Source organism: Aulonocara sp. 'chitande type north' Nkhata Bay, linkage group LG14 (assembly GCF_057382095.1).
Source record: "Aulonocara sp. 'chitande type north' Nkhata Bay isolate Kocher_YH1m ecotype deep benthic linkage group LG14, A_spYH_male_GT1.1, whole genome shotgun sequence".
In the NCBI taxonomy this organism is placed as follows: Eukaryota; Metazoa; Chordata; class Actinopteri; order Cichliformes; family Cichlidae; genus Aulonocara; species Aulonocara sp. 'chitande type north' Nkhata Bay.
The window spans coordinates 17,409,973-17,430,863 of NC_141357.1; the positions used below are offsets into that span (position 1 = coordinate 17,409,973).

The window sequence follows — 20,891 nt, forward strand, 5'->3', positions numbered from 1 at the left end:
CACTTTTTTCAACGAATTTTTGTTTCTACTGGATTTCTCTTTATAAATTAAACCCTTTATCTAAATATCAGGCAAGTTTAATTAGTTGGTGTTTTGATCTTAGTTAATGGTCCATAAGTTATCTAAGACCTATACTGTATACTGCAAAGCGGTAGCAGTGGGTTGCATATATGCAGTAGTACGGCGATGTAGTAACTTGCGATATTTTATTTCAAGCTAACATGAAAATAATCACAAAAAGTGTTTAAAGAGACATTTTGAACACATTTACATGTAAATATTAGCCACCTAGCCATAGCCATAGAGCAGGGGTGTTGAACTCCAGGCCTCAAGGCCCGGTGTCCTGCAGGTTTTAGATCTCACCCTGGGCCAACACACCTGAATCAAATGATTAGTTCATTAGCAGGCCTCTGGAGAACTTCAAGACATGTTGAGGAGGTCATTTAGCCATTTAAATCAGCTGGTTGGATCAAGGACACATCTAAAACCTGCAGGACACCGGCCCTCGAGGCCTGGAGTTCGACACCTGTGCCATAGAGGGACTGGAATGTACTTCATGCCTTCCTTGTTCACTACCGACTTCTTGGCTTCAAACATATTGTCTCCCCCTGCTGGTACTACAACTTTGTGTCCATTTCACGCTTTAGAGAGGCAACGTGTGAAATGGACTTGGTTGACCTGCGTTTGCATTACATGCACATCCGTGATATCCTAGTGCTAACATGTTTTATTTTGCTCATGTTTTATAACAGTAAAAAGCTTAGAGCCATCATATCTATATTTATATCTATATTTTCTTTGAGAGCTGTAAGGAGGAGAAATCTGAGTCTGCGAGTGATTTAACATTGAAATCTTTTCCAGTTGTTGTTCTCCCCTCACTGTCTAATCATTTCCAGCTTTTACACCTTCAGATTATTGCCTCGGCTTTGTCATCAGCAGCCCTGGGTCTTTGAGCTCTTGCACCTTGCCTTCCCCATCTTACTCCCCTACCCAGCCGTCTCCTGCTGCTGTTCTCTACATATATATCAACCTCTAATAATATCAGAGGCCAGGGGGATCATAGACAGAGGAGGTAAGTGGATCTGCCAGATCATTTTGCCCCTGTCGTCTACCTAATTCCTCTGCTGGATTTTCTGGGAAATGTAACTTCTATTGGACAGGAAACAAGACATAAAGAAGAAAGACAGCCGTGATAGAGTGAGGCTGAGAGTAAGAAAGATTTAACCACATCCTTTGAGTGTTAAATTTAGCTCTCCTGTAGAAAAATAGATAAATAAAGCTGCTGTGTAAGTAACAGGAAAAAAGAGAACAAAGCAAGATTGCCAGGTTCAGCCCAGCTGTTTCCAAGAGATACACACAGATAAAATCTATTGTGATATTGGAAAAACACTTCTAGCTACATTTGCATTGCACCTAACAAGAAAGTCAATATCTTACATATCTCATATTGTTCATTATGTTTATGAACTCAATTTCTTTTTGTTTTGCTATGAAAAAGATATGAAATAGGTAGCATCACATGATCAGTTGTGCGAAAATGTGTTCACCCGAGCACCACGAGAACAATGCGATACTCACAAGCAGTGCTGTCCCCTTCCACTGCAGGTACAGGCGCCTCCTAGAGCGTATTCCCTTCTTCCTTGCTCTTTGTCTCAGGCCTGCCGTTAATTGGCGTCCTTCGGGGAGCAGAGATATGTTTGTGTGTGGGTGTAGCTGGTCAAGCTGAGTGGAAGCCGTGACACGGGGGTGACATCCGAACTCCTGCAACAGTTTCACTTCCTCTGGGCTGGCCCCTGGGGAAACAAGAGCACGAGAGATGTGAGTAAGAATGGTCCTCCTCTTGCTAATACAATGAGGGGCATTGAGGGAAGGAACGAGCAGGATGGTTGCTGGGCGGAGGAGCTGCCACACTACGAGAGCCACGCGGTCATTCTCGGTGGCCGTGTGACAGATTTTCTGTTTGCATCTGGACAGCTGTCAGGAAAGATAATCATTGTGTGTGTGTGTCTGTTCCCAGCTTAAGCTGCATGCTGCTTGACAGACAAGAAATAGTTTTTTGACTCATGGGGTGTGTCTCATGGAGTGCAATCTGCTAGTCTGTGTTTTGGTCAAGCTGTAAGTCAGGCACCTGCATGGCCTCCAAGAAAAATTATTATTTTATTTGTTTTGCTCCCTGGGGAAAAAAATGAATCACAAAAAAGCACTTTAACAACTTGTTCAACCCATCAGCTATTAATAGCTGCATTCCTCTTATGCGTGGCCTCTGGGGAGCATCATTTCAAAATGTCCATTTGGAAGATATGAAAGAAACACACCAGCTGCACTTCTCACTCACTCTACCACAATTCCTCTACATGCCTCCTCCCCTCCTCCTCCTCTACCGCTCTCCATTATTGATGAGACTTCCTCTGGCGTCCTCATCTGCCACTGTGTTGGTTGTACTCGCCTGTGGGCAGCCGCTGCGGATGTACAAGGGGAACAGCTGATGCCACACGAGGCAAAATAAGACAAGGGTCGGACACGTTAACAGCCTATTGACAGGGTGCAATCCAGAGGGCATGCTATGCTGCAGGCTTGTTACTGGCTTAATTTAAATTCAACAGGGGCTGTTTATAAGGGGAGCAAGCAATTATCTCAAAAACACGGGAAATGCCCCTTCTGTTGGACTCATCCCGAGCACAAGAATGTGAAGCACGCTCGGCAGCATAAAATGGGAACAACTAAAAATGAAGCCATTGGAAATGAATATGAAGCTACTGTAATTGAGGTGGAAGAATCAGCTAGTACAAAGACAGGCTGAAAGACGTCAGAGATGAATATCCCCCACATTGAGGACGACCTGCACATTACACTACTTCAGTATTTCTGTATAATACCTCCTTGTCACGTTTTCTTAGATTTATAGTGTTTATATTATTTATTAATGCAAATTCATTCTGTTTTTTTTATATCACTGTTGTACGTGTATATTTTTTTATCTCACAGTATGAGGACCTTTTACTCTGACTTTGTTGTTTATTTATTGTAGAATATACTATTTTTATTTTTTCCACATTCTAACTATCCATCTATCGGCAAAGCAAAAAGAACCCTATGGTAAATTCATATGTATTCTCCTGGTACCTACAACATCACTCACAAACACGCGCCCTCTGTCTCCATCACACAATGTTGTATTGTGCTTTGACATGACAGAGATGAAAGACTGCAAACCTGCACCTCTTGCACAACAGGGAACAATATATTATTGTGCTACCAATGCTACTTTATTTTCATTGAGTTGGTTGTGAAGTGTCACGGTTATTCCCAGAGCCACAGCAATATCGGACTTCTAAAAAAATGTTTTAGAGATATATGATTAAAATAGCATGGGAAATTAAAAAACACACACACCAAAAAAATAATAATGTGATGTGAACAGACAGCTGTCAGGGCCAGTGAAACTGGAAAACTAAAGGAAAAATATTTTTAAGTATTCAAAGGGACCTTGTTACCCAGTAGGCACAAACAGCAATAATGTTCAGGTTATGCAGTTGGGTGACCAAAGGAAGAATCTCAAGCTGTGCTGTAGGTCATCAGGGGTTCAAGATAAAACCCAGCACTAAACCAAAATAGGTAGCTATGGTTACAACAGTACACCGCTGATAGGAGCTGTGGTACATCACAAATAATGGCATTGATGCTGACGTTAGAGTGCTTTAGATGTTTGCCGGAGATTGTTGCATTTTATTATTTACCCACCAACATCTCTACATTTCCACATGCGGAATTGTTGAGCTACATCTGTGATTGGCTGGCATTGGCAGCATAATGTCTTTGTGCTCATCACAGCTAGAAGCAGTCCTGCATCGACTCTTCGAACACTTAAAAAATAAAAAGGGAAACAGTGATAAAGGGCTACTGCCATTCTTAAGTAAAGCATCTAACTACAACTAAGTCTTAAAACAACAGAGTGATGCATTTGATGTGGTATTAAAATGTCCAAAGTACTTGAAAACTCATTCAAGCACCAACTCCATACTCCAGCAGCTGGCTCTAACACCATTCAACCACTGTTCTATCATGTTCTGCTCCATGACCAGACAGCAAACACTTAAAAACACACCCTCTCTCTCCGTCTCACACACACACACACACATTGAGGGAGACACACTTTTCAGACAATCTCACCACTGCGCAGAGGGCCGCGGTGGCTCTAATACGAAATGACCACTGTGACCACGTCAATCTGTGCATCTGACAGTGACGGATGAAGAGCCAAAAACCTGAAAATGTAAGATTGGATTCTGGGAGCAAGGAGAGGAATCAGAGACAGGCTAGCGTTGGTATTGATTGACTTCAAACATACTAATGTAGCCCATCAGAACACAGGTGGGGGTGCACTTGCTTTCACACATGCTATTTTTTGCACGCACGATCATTAAGGAGCGATAATTCATAACCCAGAAGTTGTCTTACACGAACAAAGCCTGACTTGCAGACAAAGAAGCAATTAACGTAAAAACAAAAGTGCACCTGCAGATATTCCTCCCTTGATTGTGTTTGAGATTCGTGTTTCTGTATGTACACTCACTGCTGCACCATTTTCTAAGCCCGGAGTCCGAAAGAGAAGCTTTAACAGCCCTGCAGGTTCTATTCTTCCCAGTTCAGTCTAAACCTGAAAGACCCACCGGGAGCCATGTGAGTACCATATCATGTAGCACACACACATACATGCACACTTAAAGTATATAGACCCCCAACAATATATTGTATCCACATAGATTTACTTGCCCAAGGCTAAAAAGGCAATCAGTACGCTATGGGAAAACAGAAGTGGATGCTTATTTTCAGCAAGATTCACTATGGAAACTGTTTTATATCTCTGCGTCAACAGAGGGTGGGGCCTTTGCTGGACTCCACTGCAGAAACTCTACCAACTAATCCAACAATCACCCTTGTTCATCACTAGTACACATTTTTTGATAGAAATACTGGATTCTAAAGACATCAATAATGATGAAAAAACAAAAAAGCTAAATAAAAACAACATTAGGTCCTCTAATGAATTTTTGATGGCATGTCAGGTCATACCTGAGATAATGACTGAGCTGTTGGCTCTTAAAAAAAAAATTCTTGACGACGTCTGTCATTTAAGAGGAAGCTGCCAGGTTTATCATGAAAGAGAATTGATCGTGCCTCTATGATTAATTCAGACGTGTCAGTTAGTGAGTAAATGCTTCTTTATTCTCGTGTACGTAGTCAATATTAATAATGCACACGCGGGTCTAAGTTTAACATCCGTCTTGGCAAAGTCTAACATGGACGGTTTCACCAGCTGTGCACGCCTGTCACCACGTCCCTTCTTCCTCTCCCTTCCTCTTCTTTCCACTTCAAGCTCGCTATTCTATCCTTTCCCTCCTCTTTCTGTCCCTGTCTCTGAAAGGCGCCGTATGGCTCTGACACCCAGTCTGATAGAAAGATGTGGCCCATCAGCAGTAATTGGAGGAGCTGCGGTGGTTGGGTTTCTCTAGGAGGTGGCGGCGGCGTGATCGATCCTATGGATGGCAGAGGTGGGAAGGCATGTTGACAGAGCTGCGTCCCCCACAGCTCCTGACAGCTCAATGAAGGCCGAGCCGCAGAGCACAGGATGTCCTTTTACAAGAACAATCGTCAAGTGTGCAGGTCGCCCCCGAGCCCTCAGAACTCGCAATCATCCAGTTAAATCATAATTACCCATTTAGCCGATTATCAACCGGGTAGATGCACGCTGAATTTAATGTAAGCCTTTCATTATACACACATTAAAGAAAAAAAGAAAAGGGAAATGCCACAGGCCCAATAGCAAAGATGTGATGTAATTATCTTGGAGGTGATTTATTTGCCGATTTTACAGCAATAATCTCCCGACACCCTCCGTGCATTCTGCGAGGTATACAGTTTAATTGCACGCTGTGTGCACTGACACAATGAAATAGCACGAGTTGTGAATGATGGATGTAGCAGAGGCTTCACTCAAGTGAGATAATTTGCATGCTTGTGACAGTACACAGGCTGGTATCAACATAACCCTGTGTGTGTGTGTGTTTTTATTTTTTCTTCTCATCACAGCTTTGGAGAGCAGTCTTTGTTTGTTCTCCTGTTTATGGTTTTCTCAAGACCAAAACTGTACTGTGCTGAGCTCAGCCTGACCATCAGTTGCCATGGCAACACAAGGCAGCTGGGACTGATGGCGCGTTAGAAAAGCTTGGCACAGGTTAAATCAAAAGAACTATTTATTTGCCTCGCGCTGTTGTCTTACCCTTATCGCGGTCAGACTTTGTGCTTCGTGCTGTGTTAAGAGAAGACTGGTGACTCTGTGTGGAACCTGCTGGCCAGTACACCTACTGGAACACCAAAAGAACAGTGACTGAGCTTTAAAGGAATCTCTTGTTCAAAAGCTAATATGCACATCCACAAGAAGGAATTCTCTCAATCTTCCTCCTTTATAAAAACTATTTAATATATTCCTCTTTTATCAAAATTATTATCACTATATTCAAATTTATCCTTCAAAATACATGCATTTGAAAGGCTTGATTCCAATAGACTATGCAACAGATGCTCCGCAGCTAAAACATAAAAAGTATTTTAAAAAAGTAAAAATACAGAGTATAATGAAACACAGCCATGCAATTCCTTGACTAACCACTTGAGGCTAATTTCACAACCACAACATGATTAGAGGTCGTTACAGATGGTGCTTTGGTCTCTACCCAATTAAAATTGCTATATCTGGTGTTTTTGTTTTGTTTTGTTTTGTTTGTTTCTTTTTCATAGCTTGTCTTTGTTAAGGCTTGAAGGGCATAAACATGAGGAGACGAGCAGAGCTGTCAATGGAATTTCAATCCACAAGTGTTCTCAGCTTCAAGGTGAGCACTTTAAGTGCCTATTAATAGGAGTGAAGAAAGCAACTGATCACTCCATATGTGAACAGGGGCTTCAAATGTAGGGTCTTGTTATGGCTGCTTTGAGACTGGCAGCTTGGTGCGGACACAGGTAATTCCTATGACTTGTATTTGCTAAATCAAGTAGCTGATTTGCACCTCTCAATCATGTTTGCCATGTTTGAGCCTTTTTTATGAATTATCTGACATATTAGCATTGCTTCCTGTTTGGCTAACTGCACTGGCACATCCAAGACATCTGTGCTCTGGTTTTGATGTTCAAAATTCAAGTATTTTATATGTCTAGGGATCAGGTTCCAGTGTCAGCTCAGAACACAGATAGAGCAACTGTACCGTATAACAAAGCTTTCCAACTTTAGTGAAAACTCTGTCCTTTTGTCCACATCTGGCCAGTTTGTGGTGGGAAAACTGCTGACATTTAGGCTTCATATCAATTTTTGTCCATCTTTTATATACAGTCTATCTAGTTTTGTAAATAGTAATAAAGTATACACCCAAGAAATGACATATAATTCCTGTAGCAGCTGTTTCTTGGAAAGTATCAGGCCTCACTGCAGCCGTCTGACCACTAATGTTATAACTGCATCCATTCATAACTCCTCCATTTCCTGGCTTAGAGCCAGAGGTGTTAAATCTGCCCAGATATATGGCTGCAACAAAAGCAGGCAACACTGAACTTTCAGTGCTGAAGTCAATGACAACTTTGTCAGGGCCTTTGCCAGGACATGAGATAAATTCGGTAGTGAGGTCCCAAAACACTTAACCTGCCTTTAGAAAATGTAAAATCGTTTCTTAAATCAGACTCTTCATATTCTGGAATCAGCTCATACATTTATTAAACAGGAAGAAAACAAAATCACCAAAGTTTTTTTTTAATTTCTTGCCTAAATGTTCTCTTGACACTATGTTCCCACTGACCCCAAACCCACCACCACCCACAGAGGACTTCAGAGTCAGAGGGCAGTAGAAGGTTAAGGATTTATAGGCAATCCCCTGGTAATATTACACCTTGCTTCCCCTCTGCCACACACACACACACGCACGCACACACACACACACAAACACACACAACACTATCACATACACCATTTCTGGAATACACTGATCCCTGTGAAGAGTGTCCAGCCAGAGGCAGAGCCGTGAAGCTGTGCAGGAATAACCAGCAGGCTTAAGGTGCTGCCAGGTGTAACAGCCACAATCTCACTTGGCCTCTGTGGTATAAATAGATAAAAGCCTCTGTTCAAAAGCAGCACTGACCTTAATATAATGTTTCAAATACTGATGAGAGCTATTTCAGTGACAGTAAATAAATAAATATGTTTTGTTTGACCCCAGTCTCAAATCTGCTGTGTACTTCATCCCTTTAGCCTTTTACCCTTGGAGGGAATTATATGCCATGTGCTCACATGTGCAGTATCGTTACAGTAAATAGCACATTCACTCCCAAAAGTGAAGCCGGCTCTATCTTTCTCTAGATGGCTTTCATCTGCACATTTGTCACTCAACCTTCTGGGTCATTTCCAACTTCTGTGAGGGTTCAAGAAACAGTCAAGGAGTGATTCAGTTTCCCTCTTGTGTAACTGTATTGCGTGTCCCCGCAGCCTTGCCTATCATTTGCTTGCGTGCATTGCACTGACAAAAAGGTGAGATTGTAAATGGTCATTGGAAAACTTTGAAGGCGATGACATGCTCCATGGCTTTAAGTTTAGTCACTCTCCCGTGCTGAATGTTTATGAGCTCTCTTATCATAGCTGTAGCAGTCACTTCAGAAAGCCAAAAAGCCTGACGTCTGAAATATTCATCACTCTCTTTCCTTTAGTTTGTTCCTTCACAGTATCATACTCCATGTGACTACTGTGAAGGAAAAAACACCTCTGCTCTCTTCAGCGCTTCAGAGAGCATTGTTACAGTTTTTAAGTTAATGATACGCTGCAAAAGGAGACAGTCTTGATTGTAGCATGTATGCTCGCACTTCAGAGTAAGTTACTGTGCTTGTATATTTAATATTCAGATAACTTGCCCCATATCCACAAAAGCTCTGGAACATGCTAACAGCTTTGGTGGTATCTCAGTGGTTTGAGCCAAATGTTAAGATGTTGCATCACAGTGATGCTTGTCATAAAAACCAATCAAATACCCTATGCACACTTATCTTACAAACTGAAAATGAAACCAAATATCCTTAGTAAATCTTTTGATACATAACAGGTATGTTATGTACATGTCATACATATTTTATGTTGAGTTAATATGTGGGCAGCAACTTGCGGGGGCTAAAAAAGTGCAAATAAACCTGCAATTTTAAAGCTGCTTTAGTTTGGCTCTGAAAGTGGGTCAATTCCAATAAAGTTACATGTTAATATGCTAGACTGTTGAGCAGAAATGAACAGGTTTACTATATGACAAATATACAGGGATGATCTTTAGCTTAATAATCAGGGCTTAGAGTTATACATGATGGACATGTGCACTTATGGGACAATTATTTTGCTGAACAGTGATGTTGCCACCATTTATACCAGTACTCACTGCAGTATTGTCTTGAATAACAGGTGTCAGTACTCAGGCAAAACATCCATAAGAGAAGCAGAAGAAATCAAAATGGGAAGTAAAGAAATTGCAGTTGTTTTTTCAAGAAAGTTTCATCTTTTCAAACTGTTGCATCATCTCCCTCTGTATAATATCATGGCAGTGAAACCCAGCAAGCTCATACACTGTTCCTTTCAGCTGTGTCACTTGACTGATTGAGAGGTGCACGACAGAAACCGCATAGTGAACGCGTGGCTTGCGGCGATGGATGTGACGTCACTTTCTGTGTTCAACGCAATTTGCGAGGGCGATGACGGCGGGTGGAATGGGCCTAAAACAGTGACAGCTGGCTGGCAGCACAGGAAGCTGTAGCTACTAGCAGTTTGCTAGGCTTAACCTCAGCTAATATGAGCCACTGAACTGGACTTCTCACCTGTGCATGTGGTGTTGGTGACTTGTAGCGCTTTTATTTGGCTCGAGAAAAATAAGAGATGACAAAAATAAGCCAAAATCCCCTGTAGAAAATGGAAGCCCATAAATGAATGACTGATTGGTTCAGCTTTAATCTGTATATCTGTGATCTGACTTTTGAGAAAACATTTGCATGCTAACCAACTTGATCCAAAGAATGAATCATCATAAAATTACACAATGCAATCTGTTTTTCCCTGACACGAGAAGGAGCTACAGAAAAAACTGGCTCAGAAAAGTGCTTATTCCCTCAGACAAGAGTTTTCATCATTTAATTGTTGGCTTACCACACAGTAGAGGTAAAATAGCAAGAGCTGACGTAATCTGCTGGAGGTGACATCTGTTATTCTAACTGGTGAGAATGACAGTGAAGATGCTACTGAATGCCTTCATGCAGTTTTGTTTGTTTCCATCGTTGCTGGATTTCAGAATCAGAGTGTAACAAAAGCACACTCACATTTTAATTTGCATGTCAAAATTTCTTCCCAATAATGGTCCCAGATGAAAAGGCAGGGCAGAGTGATTCTGCTTCGGCCTGTGAATTCTTCTGCAGCAGCGCTGACCTCTGATGATGTATCAGGTTACCTACATATTTCACTCCACAACTGCACTCACAGTCTGAAGTCAAATGTGGCCACTGGTGCAGTCAGGCAAACACCAGGAAAATCCCTCTTACATGCTCTAACTATTGAATCCTGCCCAAGCTGCAATTATATTCTCCCTCAGGAACTCTCGTTGACACCTTAAAAAGGTAATATACCTTCTGCAGTAGAACACAATCACATGGCTCATACTCTTTTGTCTGCATAATTGCAAGGGCTTGGGGAAATTGAAGAGCTTCGGTACACATTGAACTGGAAGCTTAAGTAAGAGGGCATGCATTAAGGAGAACACGAACACTCTGGCTGGATCGGTACTGCTACATAATATTAACCAGAGAGACTGCCCCCCATAATAAAAACGTGGTTAAAAGTTCCTTCACTGCATCATCTGACAAACAGTGGGAGCTGAGCAGCATCACAAACTCATTAATGGGCAGGTTCAAGCATTTTAGAACAATTTATAACCATCCATCTTATTAATTCGGGTCAAGCTTTGAGTCAGAAGGGGGAGGAGGCACTTCTGGCTAGATAAGATTTTCACTGCACGAATCTCTACTGACAGGTCAGATCAGAACACAGGAATGACGAGGCATCCACCCCGTCTGCCGTCAGCAGGACTGACAGAGCGCTGTCTGCTACACTCCTCTCTCTCAGGCAGCACTTCACATTTGATCAGGGAATTTTGACCTCTGCATTCCTATAACACAATGCTTCCCGTTCAGTCACAACAACGCGAAGACTTCGCTGGTGACTGCAGAGGGTGTCGTGAGTTGACACTGCTCTGAGCTACAGTGACATTTCATCTCGATTTGATACGGCGATGTGGCCACTTGGCGAAGGATGCATTTTCAATCCATTGACCGGGGAGCAGAGCAAACATCATGCTCTGCAGAAAGGATGTGGCTGAATCTATAGTGATAGATTGGGAGTCACGGTAGTTCATTTATCCGAGAGCTGATTCGACAGGACTGCGAGAGGCTCCTGTGCCTGTTTCACCCCCAAAACTTTTTAAAATGCAGAGTCCAGCACATTTTATGCTCCCCTCAGGCTCTGTTTATGGAAAGTCTTTCAAAGACATCTGTGGCAAACATCAGTCAGTCGCATTGTGTTATTTCAAAACAAACCAACTCTCTATAATCTTTGAACAAGTAATAAAAAAACCCACAACCTATTGTAATTGCAGATTCCTGTGAATTAATTTGATTCACTCTCATCATGCGCTGGACTGTGTGCTATTAGAGACAAGCTCAGACAGATCAAACCTATCAAACAGCCCATCATTTGGTCCTGAAAACACCTTCCCTCTGCCAGGTTCCTGAGGACCCTACATGGGAGAATGGCTCTGTATTAGTTTCTCTGTTCTTTTCACTTAATTGCTGTCACGCTGTCAGCTTGGTTGACGCGAAGACACTGAGACCATCTCGCTTGCAATATGGGATTTCTCACCATTAAGAAGTTCTTCTTCTAATTGCAAGTGTCCTAACAAAGAGTTGGATATGCTGACACGGCAGATCACGCTGCAGACACTGGAGGAATTGTGGTGTAATTGCTGACTGACTTTTCTTAAGAGCTTGTTTGATGTAATTCAGAGGTAAAGAATCTGTTTACAAACTGTAGATGTTAGCAAAGATAAAAAACTCTCATCTGCATATTTCACTGTGCGGATTAATGGTGGGAGAGATGCCCGTTCTGATAATCTCACAGAATCCAATTACCTTTCTGCTAAGCGCCTTACCTTCAGTGTGTGAGAGGATTGCTGCATATTACACACAATATGTGCACATATAGTACATACATATCTATAGGTTTGCTTTATTCATGCAAATATATGCAGTTATGTCTTCAGTGGTTATGGGAATTATCTCTATTTGGAAACCAACCTGTCATACTGAGATGGCAGGTTCACCGCGGCTCCCTGTAGATGCTCAACCATGTGTAACGCTTGCTTAAGGCAAAAAAGAAGAAGAGGAAGAAAAAAAAGGGGCTTCATGAAATGATTGGTAGGATGAACTGCAGCAATGTGTGTAAGAGACTTAGAATTCCTTACTACCGAAAAGCTGGGCTCAGTGGGAGTGACTGACATTGAAGTTGGGGGCGTGGAGGTCTCAAGCTTAATCTATTATCTGACCTCAGAGGGGAAAACTGGTGTATTTTTTTTGACAATTTTGTGCCTGCTCCACATAATAGAAACCCATATGAGCAGGTAAGGAAAGCCCATCTCCTAATACGATGTATTTGTTTTTCCGAAGCATCCTTCTGCTTCACAATTTGCTTGCTGCAGCCGTAAGGGAGACATTGTTAGTTTTGATTTTTAAACCCGTGTCTGTAAAATGTCTTCAGACCGAGCGCGAGTGAAATGTAGAGACAAAACAAAAGCATCGAGGAGGTACTGCAAAGACGACAGCAGTCAAAATGAGAAGGTCTGCAGGAAGTTAAGGCGAATAAACCAAGATGACAATTTTCTTTGAGAGAAAGGAAACAGTGGGATCAGAAAGATTTCTTTAGCTATATTTTTCAGTTAAGTTCAATCAAAGTGAAAAGTGGTCGTAGAATAGTTTTGTTTCCAAAACAGCCCTTTAAAATATGAATGCTGTATGTTATAAAGCGTTAGGCTGATTCCAGGCTGAGTCATAATCACTGCTGCTTTAACATCAGTTAAAAGTTAAGAAGTTTTACCTAATAGGCAGATATATACGTTGCATAGTGCAATGCAGTTTCTTGAGAATCTCTTTTAAACAAGAGACAGCCAAGCAATAAATTCAATTATACTGAACAAATTTCGAAAATCCAATAAATTTCCATATCAAGCTGCTTTGAGCACTAAGCACAAAGTGCAATTAAACAGCTCTGTCTCTGTAAACAAAGCTAAACTTGCGTGCGCAGCAATATATCCACTGTGATTATTTACCACCCTGAGCACTCAGAAAAAAAATCAATAACATATGCAAACATCAAACCAAACACAGTTTGCAACTCAGCCTTCATAAAACAAATGCAGAGGCCGAAAAAAAATCCTCTAAAGTACACCGAGACACTTCACAGAGCCACTGATGATAAGAATTATCCGGGGAAGTTTAAGGGTTTTATGGATTCCTTTGCATTTGGGGGCATGGGCGGTTTAAGCTGCAAAATGAAAGTCAGAGCCAAAGTCAGTTCATAATTAAGCTAATACAAAGTGTGTGCATGTGTGTGTAAGCCCATGATTGCCTTGGTCCTTGTGTGTGTGAAGGAGTGAGCGGGAGAGATAGCTCATGCACATCTCCGCTGTCTTGACATTTAAATGGACGCTGATCAGCACAGGCTTTGAGAAACCAGAGAAAATAGCCAGTTTTAGCCCTCATATTTGAATTTAAACCCGCATCAATCAGAAGCTTTAATACTGACACTGAATAAAATGACCAAGTAATGTGAATGGGTCACCCATAGTGCCAGAGTAACTGGGAATTAGACTATAAGCCAGCCGCTCTGAAGCGTTTTAGCCTCTTTTTTTTTGACTCTTAACTCATTGTGTGACTGAGTCTCAGCAATTCACCCGCTGTAAGCCTTCAGGTAACTGGGAAAAGAACTGCAAAATACTAGTATTAAAGTAACTGTTTCACAAGCCTGGCTTGTGTAGCTATGCTACTGCATGGCTGCAACATGATCCTATAGAACAGACTAACAAGTGACAAAGTCTCCCTACAAATGGGTATCATAAGTGCAGGTTGGTTAGCTAATTAGCTAACTAACAGTGTTGATAAATTATGTAAAATTTAAATTGACCTGTTATTAGGTTTTACTATTTCAACTCTGTCAGCTCTTGATTCTATGTCTTCATAGGCTCAGGTAATCAAGCTACTTTATTTATAAATGTGCTTGGTAAGACAGTGTAGACAGATGATGGACATACCTACTGTGACATCATCCATTGGTCTTGTTTAAAAAAGGGTCAGGGCAGAAATACATTTTTTATAGACTTCTATAAGATCTGAAGTCTTTTTTTTTGTTTTGTTTTTTTAGCTCCGCCTATTACCGTCTTCTGAACTTCAGGTAGAATTATGTTTAAGGTTTTTCCCCAACATCAATACAAGTTGTATTGATATTTAAAATGTAAAGCTAATTACTGATGCTAATGTTAATTTAAAGCTAACCATGTTGGAGATTTTTGCTATTTGCAAACTTGTTATTGTTGTGTTTGTTGTGCAAAGACTGGTTAGTCACATCGAATAATGACAGCAGCTGTCTAAACTTTACATTATAGAAGTCAGTCTTTATGGTCTCACCACCCATGTCGATGTGCTAGACAGCCCTCTGCAGAGTGGAGCACTTAGGGAGTGCTGTTGTTACAAAGAGTGTATCACCTCGACTGCTGCTGCTATCTAATTTCTGGACAGTCCCACATTTATGCAGCATTAAAGAAAGCTGTAAACTCTCCTTTTTGCCAGAGTGTCTTTATGTGCTCTGTGAAGCTGTAAGAATAGACCGTTTTAGGTTCAGCTCTCAAATCAATATAGTTTGCTGTTTTCTGTGGGCATAAATATATATGCTTTTGAGTGATAGTGTAAAAATTCAGATCTATCTGCACCTAGGTGAATTAGGTTGTTTAGAAAGGCAGTCATTCTTCAAAGGCTTTTTCAGAGCTTTGAAAGAAACGTGGAATCCCATATTTCTATGTGAGTTAATTTCTTTTCTCCTTTCCGACCAGCGCACTCTCCTCCCATTTCAGCCGACTTCTAACAATATGCAGCGAAGACTCCAGTTGATACCGGCCTTCAAATATAATCACTTCTCCCTGATGGCTGCCTCCCCGCGCCTCCAAATACAAAATGTGATTTACGTCTCCACGCGTCTTCACAGCCCGCTTCAGCCACATCTGTCTCATTCTCGCTGCACACTTTTAAATGCCAATTTGGGACCCTACTGAACTCGGCTTAAAGTGCAAAGAGCAATTTGTCATGCAGTTCATTGCTCAAGACAAAATGTAGAGAGGCTTTCTATAATCCCGTAGCGTAGGGAGCAGCCAGGGGAAGCACATATGGATTTAAAAAAAATATAAAAGATGTTTTGGTCTTCATCTGTCACTGGGGCCACCGGGCACGAAGTGGTTGTCTGGTTTTGATGAATGAGCGAGGGCATTTGTCCTTAAGCTGCTATTCACCAGCTTCTTTGGATGCGGAACATGAAAGACAGACAACTTTTGTCTGGAAGACTCATGTAGCAAAGGATTTGACTCCCAGTCTGATCAGACTGTGCAGTGCTACAATGCATTTTGTAATTTTTGCCTCTCCACCCAACCACAGTGGATTTTTGTCAAACAATCAGGATGTGGCTGAAGTGCACACTGTTAGCTTTAATTCACAGGATGTAACAGAAGTACTGTTTACAGCAGTTGTAGCAATTTTCATACACAGTACCCCGTTTTCATTCCTAAATGTAATACATTTGCTGATGTCACTGATGACTCATCTCTTGGACATCGTAGTGAGACAGTCTCCAGTTGTTGGATAGCGGAGTCCAGAAGAAGCCCGCAGCTTAGGAATAATGCAATGTGATTTGTAAATCACAAAACAGCAAAACAATCATGGTGGACAGTTTAGTTTGGGGTTTTTTGAAATTCTGTCAGGTGCTTATCAGAACATGCCACTTGAATGTGAAATTATTTGTTTCTTCGCTCAGCCTTGAGCAGCTCTAAACACATCAGATGTTGAGTGGAATGAATGACCTCAAGGAAATGTCGCTCAAAATACCAACGAAGGCAATACGAGCTCTGAGATAACGCAAATACAGAACCTGTAGATGTCCTTTAGTCTCGCATGCCGCAGGTAGCTTTGACTGAGCAGAATATATCCTGTGTGTTTGTGGCCCCAGCTGTTGCAGAATTCCTGACCCATCAGACGTCTGCACTCACAGGAACAGAGAAGAGCAAATGACGGTCCCGTCTCCTCTTCCTCTTTCAGAGCTGCTGAGCAAAATGTTACTTGTGTCTGACACCTTTGGGAAATTAATGCCTGTACTGTAAATGGGATTTGGATTAATGCATAATCTATAGACAGCAAGCATGACAATCTCTGCTAATAAATCTTTGCTAATAAAACAGCAAAGAGAAAAAAGTGATTAATTTTCATCAGCTTGTAAGTCCGAAACTTCTGAAGCACATTTGTTTTCAGCTGGTAACACACGAGAAGTCATTTTGGATTTCATGCATCTACAATTAGCTCTAAATCCCTACACAAATTGGCTTTTATTCCCAGATAGGTAGCGATACCATCATGCCTCTATATCTCAGATGAGACGGTGTAATGGACCCGTCTCTCCGATGCGACACTGAATTAACCTCTTGCATACCTTAAGTTCACCTAGAGATAAGATTGCTATTACTGGAGGTTCTCTCTGTATATTACCCCCATGTACTATCTCTTTCTCTCCCTGTTGCCTGTCTTTCTAACATATCCCTCTTCCTTTCCAGTTCAATTAACAGTAATAGAGCTTGGGCGTATTGCTTTTTGTCCGTTCATCCTCACAGCTTATTGCCTGCTTCATCTAACACCATACTATGGTGAGATTGAGTTAAGGCCCAGTGATATCAGAGGTGCTGTGTCAAGGTGATTCCATGTGAAAAAACACCCGCGTGAGCACTCTGGCCTCCAACTGGTAACGGTCTGCGAGAGGTGCTTCATATCTGACACGTCTCTTTAATCAACTTCAGTGCCTTTAGGCAAAACAGAGGTCCAAGCAGACAAATTGAGGCTACTGGTTACATTGGAAAGCTGGATGGAGATGTATTTTGGTACCTCGGAGAGAAAAAGAAATGGCTCAGGTGGTCTAAGGGCGCAGGTCTTCTTTCAGAGAATACAGACCTCATGCATGGCTTCTCTTAACCTTGAGATGTTTCCTGGGGCAAACAGGTTTGAGTTAACATTTCCTGTCAGTATTCAGTTGTGAGAAAACTCAGTGTTGGTATCTCTGTAGGCCTACGTGCTGTGTGTGCTAATCTGAGCCAGAGGAAAATTTTCAGTCTTTGTCTTTTTATTTATTTTTCTTCACCCCCTCTTCCTTTTGACATCAGGGGATTTTGATTAACGAAATCTCTTGCCATGTTTGTACAATATGTTTGGATTCAACCACTGTTTGCAGTTTCAAAGGCTTATTAAATTTTATTGCCTTGATTGAGATGTAGGTGTACATTTCCCAGCTACTTCAGTTTTATTATTAGTTATATTTTGATCGCTCTTTGTAGGTATAAGTGATTCATGATGGTGCAATTATGTTTAAACGAGAGAGGGAATAATGTCAGGATGGAAATTATTTAAACCAAGTCAGTTGTGTGTTGAATTTCGACTTGAAAATCAAAACTCCGAAAAAATACACAACTCTGTGTGGACATGAACAACCCCTGATATTTTAAGAAGTGAACACACTCTATGCGTGTGGCATTTATTAGACACTTTGCAGCTGTTTACCAAGGCTACAATGGTACTGAAAAAATGTATTTTGTTTGGATCCTAACACTCCTAATTATTTCTACCCGCCAACAATGGAGGAAAGTGTGAGCGAGTTTTATCGATTGAGTGGTTAACACCCAATCGATAAAACTTCAGCAATCACAAGGTATTCCTAAGATTGGTTTGTTATTTTTGTTCCTTCCTTATGGAGCCAGGACAGTACTACATTGTTCTTAATCGAGTGAGGAGCTGGTTTTTGAAGCTACTTTGGGCACACTGCGTTTATCAGATAACTGAAGCTTAACGCGGCTTTGCAGGATACCCTTTCTTCTTTTTTTCACTGGGTTAAACCCTCTTACATTTAGCCCTTTTGGCCTCCCTAATCACTCATTACACAAGCTCAGGATGAAAGCCAGGCACAAACAAGTAACGAAACAAACTAACAAAAATCTGCTCGTGTGTGGTCCAAAAAACAAATTGTCATCCCCTTTGCTTGGTTCAGGAAATGACATTGGTGATCTGGACAATTTTAATCGATCTGGATGCTGAAGTAATCACCGCCTTAGACCACACTCAAAGCCTGTCTATTTCGATCCCCATGAAGCCATTGCCTGTTTATTTAATCTGTTAAGCTATCTGCTTTTGACATAATGCTTGCAGTTTTATTATTCAAGTGTTTTTTTTATTCTTTAGTAGCACTGATCACCTGTTTTAATAAGATTCTCTGCAGGAAAACTACAACTTTGCATCTGCATAGATTTTCTTTAAACTAACACAAAACAAAGCACACTGATGTTTAACTCAAAACGGAAATCAATGAACTAAAGTGGGATAAAGCATTCTTGCATGTTGTTCTTGTTTGACAGAGCTTAACAAATGGAGAAAAAATGTAATTACACTGAAGTGAGCGCTGATGAGATTTTGAAAGTGGAACTTCACCGCTGTAATTTTTGGTCCAAAAAGAAACAAGGATGAAATGTGTAAAATAGTGGATTTGTCTTTGTTAAACATAGGTTTGACTATAGAACAGTGTCTGAATGTGTTTGATTCCTATCAGCACAGTGTATAGGACAATGTTTGCATTATTATTATTATTATTATTATTATTATAAATGGGTAAGAGTAAGAGATGACCAGGTTAAACCAGCATATTCAGCCACAATTCATACATATCAGAATGACTGTGAATGAATATGAATATCTGCTTCTAAGCTATAATTTTACAGCAACTATTAAGCAGAATATTCAAGGGATGATATTACAGCTTTTGGACATCTTAGAGAAAATGGATTGTGACAAAGGCGTCTGGATGGAGTTAATTTTATTGCTTGACTGATTATAGCGTGATTTTGGCTGTTATCATCAACTCTGTCTGACTCATGTCATAGCTGGGGCCCAACACAATTGTCAGCAGCCCGAGATTGTCTGCTAATATTAGTTATTTCTCAATCTATCATCTGCAAAGGCCCATGAATTAAAATAAAAAAGTGCAGAAGAAATGGGAGAAACACCCTTCAGACATGTTAGGAGTGTTGATGTTGCATAGTTTGTCCATCAGAGGGCACTCTGCAACATGTGTTTGGAGTGCGGCAAACAACAATCAGCTAATCCGAGCTGTGGAGTAGAGCAAATAAAATAAATGGCTAATGGTGTCAGAGAAATATCGGAATATTGGATTTTTGTCTCCAAAATCCTTTATCAGCCGGGCTCTAGTCAGAGCTGTGTAGTCTGCTTATGCAAGCTAACATCACAGGCTAACTAGGCTTGCCATGTAACCCTTTTAATGTTCATCAACACAGACACTGCTTTTCAGTGATAATTTCTGAGAATATGCAGACAATATAAAGAAAGTATTCAACCAAATGTTTAAATTAAAATCTGAATGTGAAAACATATCTAGATTAAAGCCAGTTAAATATAAGTGGGGATGGCTTATGTTTATAGTCACCCACGTCCCATTAACATCAAGGAGCCTATATGCTTTGATCGAAATCATAAGAGTTTATAAAGCCATGAAAACATGATCCTAGATGATCCGATGATTCCCAGTGAAATATATAAAAAAAATAAAAATTGTGACAACCACAGAATCACCTTGGTAACATCATCCTTGAGAGCCACAGAAAAACCCACAACTTGTTCACGAAGCAAATATATCCGGAATACAACGCTGTGACCCTGAGAGACACACAAACACACCGTCATCAAAGGCTCACAAACAGAAAGACACACCAGGACGCCTGATGCAGACAAGGTGTCTTAGTAGTTACAAACAATGTGAGACATCCCAAGACTGTGATGGAACTTCTCTCAGCAGGATATGTATTCTAATGTAGCTCTTTCTGCCTTGATTCCTCACTGTCTCTTCTGCATACAGTAATGTTTGCCTACCTTGCTGCATTTTACCCGCCGTCTAAAAGTTCATCTCCACTCTGTGTTTGCTGTGCTGGCCTCTGACCGCTACTAATTATAAGAGCAGCAGCAGGCAGATCTGGCAGTGGCCTTTTAAACCCACCTACAGTACTATATGCTAAGCAGTTATAGGTTAAAGGAAAGGTCTACTCAAAAAGAATATTGCAGCCACACAAAGTGACTATTCCTCTGCTCTTTTGGCAGTAATTCTAAAAGAGGTCACACCAGAAAAAAATTCACTTCCTCTCCTGTGCACAACCATCAACCATCTCCTTTAGTGCTAAATATGAAGATTTTTAGCACAGCATGGTGCTGAAATATGAGCCACACAAGCAGGAATCCATATCCATTATCATGGCATGCATGCTTTTCATTTGCAGTGTGGCGTGGCTGAAACCATATTGATTTCCCAGTTTTGAATGTAGTGCAGAAGCCTGTTTATTTTTGCTATACTCAAATTTAGCATCATCGAGGCCTCACTCGAACATTGCCAATCACCATGAGTCATGTGGTGATTAGCATCACTGTTG

The 20,891-nt window shown here is 41.0% G+C and overlaps 1 protein-coding gene across 3 annotated transcripts in view; it reads right to left on the reverse strand.

The window, feature by feature from the left end:
* Positions 1-20,891, reverse strand: part of b3gat1a (beta-1,3-glucuronyltransferase 1 (glucuronosyltransferase P) a) — an 88,840-nt gene that overhangs the window by 54,890 nt on the left and 13,059 nt on the right. For all 3 annotated transcript variants that reach the window (XM_086261281.1, XM_086261280.1, XM_086261284.1), the window contains exon 2: positions 1,579-1,793. The gene's annotated coding sequence lies outside the window, so the exon portion shown is untranslated. The remainder of the gene's footprint in view (positions 1-1,578; positions 1,794-20,891) is intronic.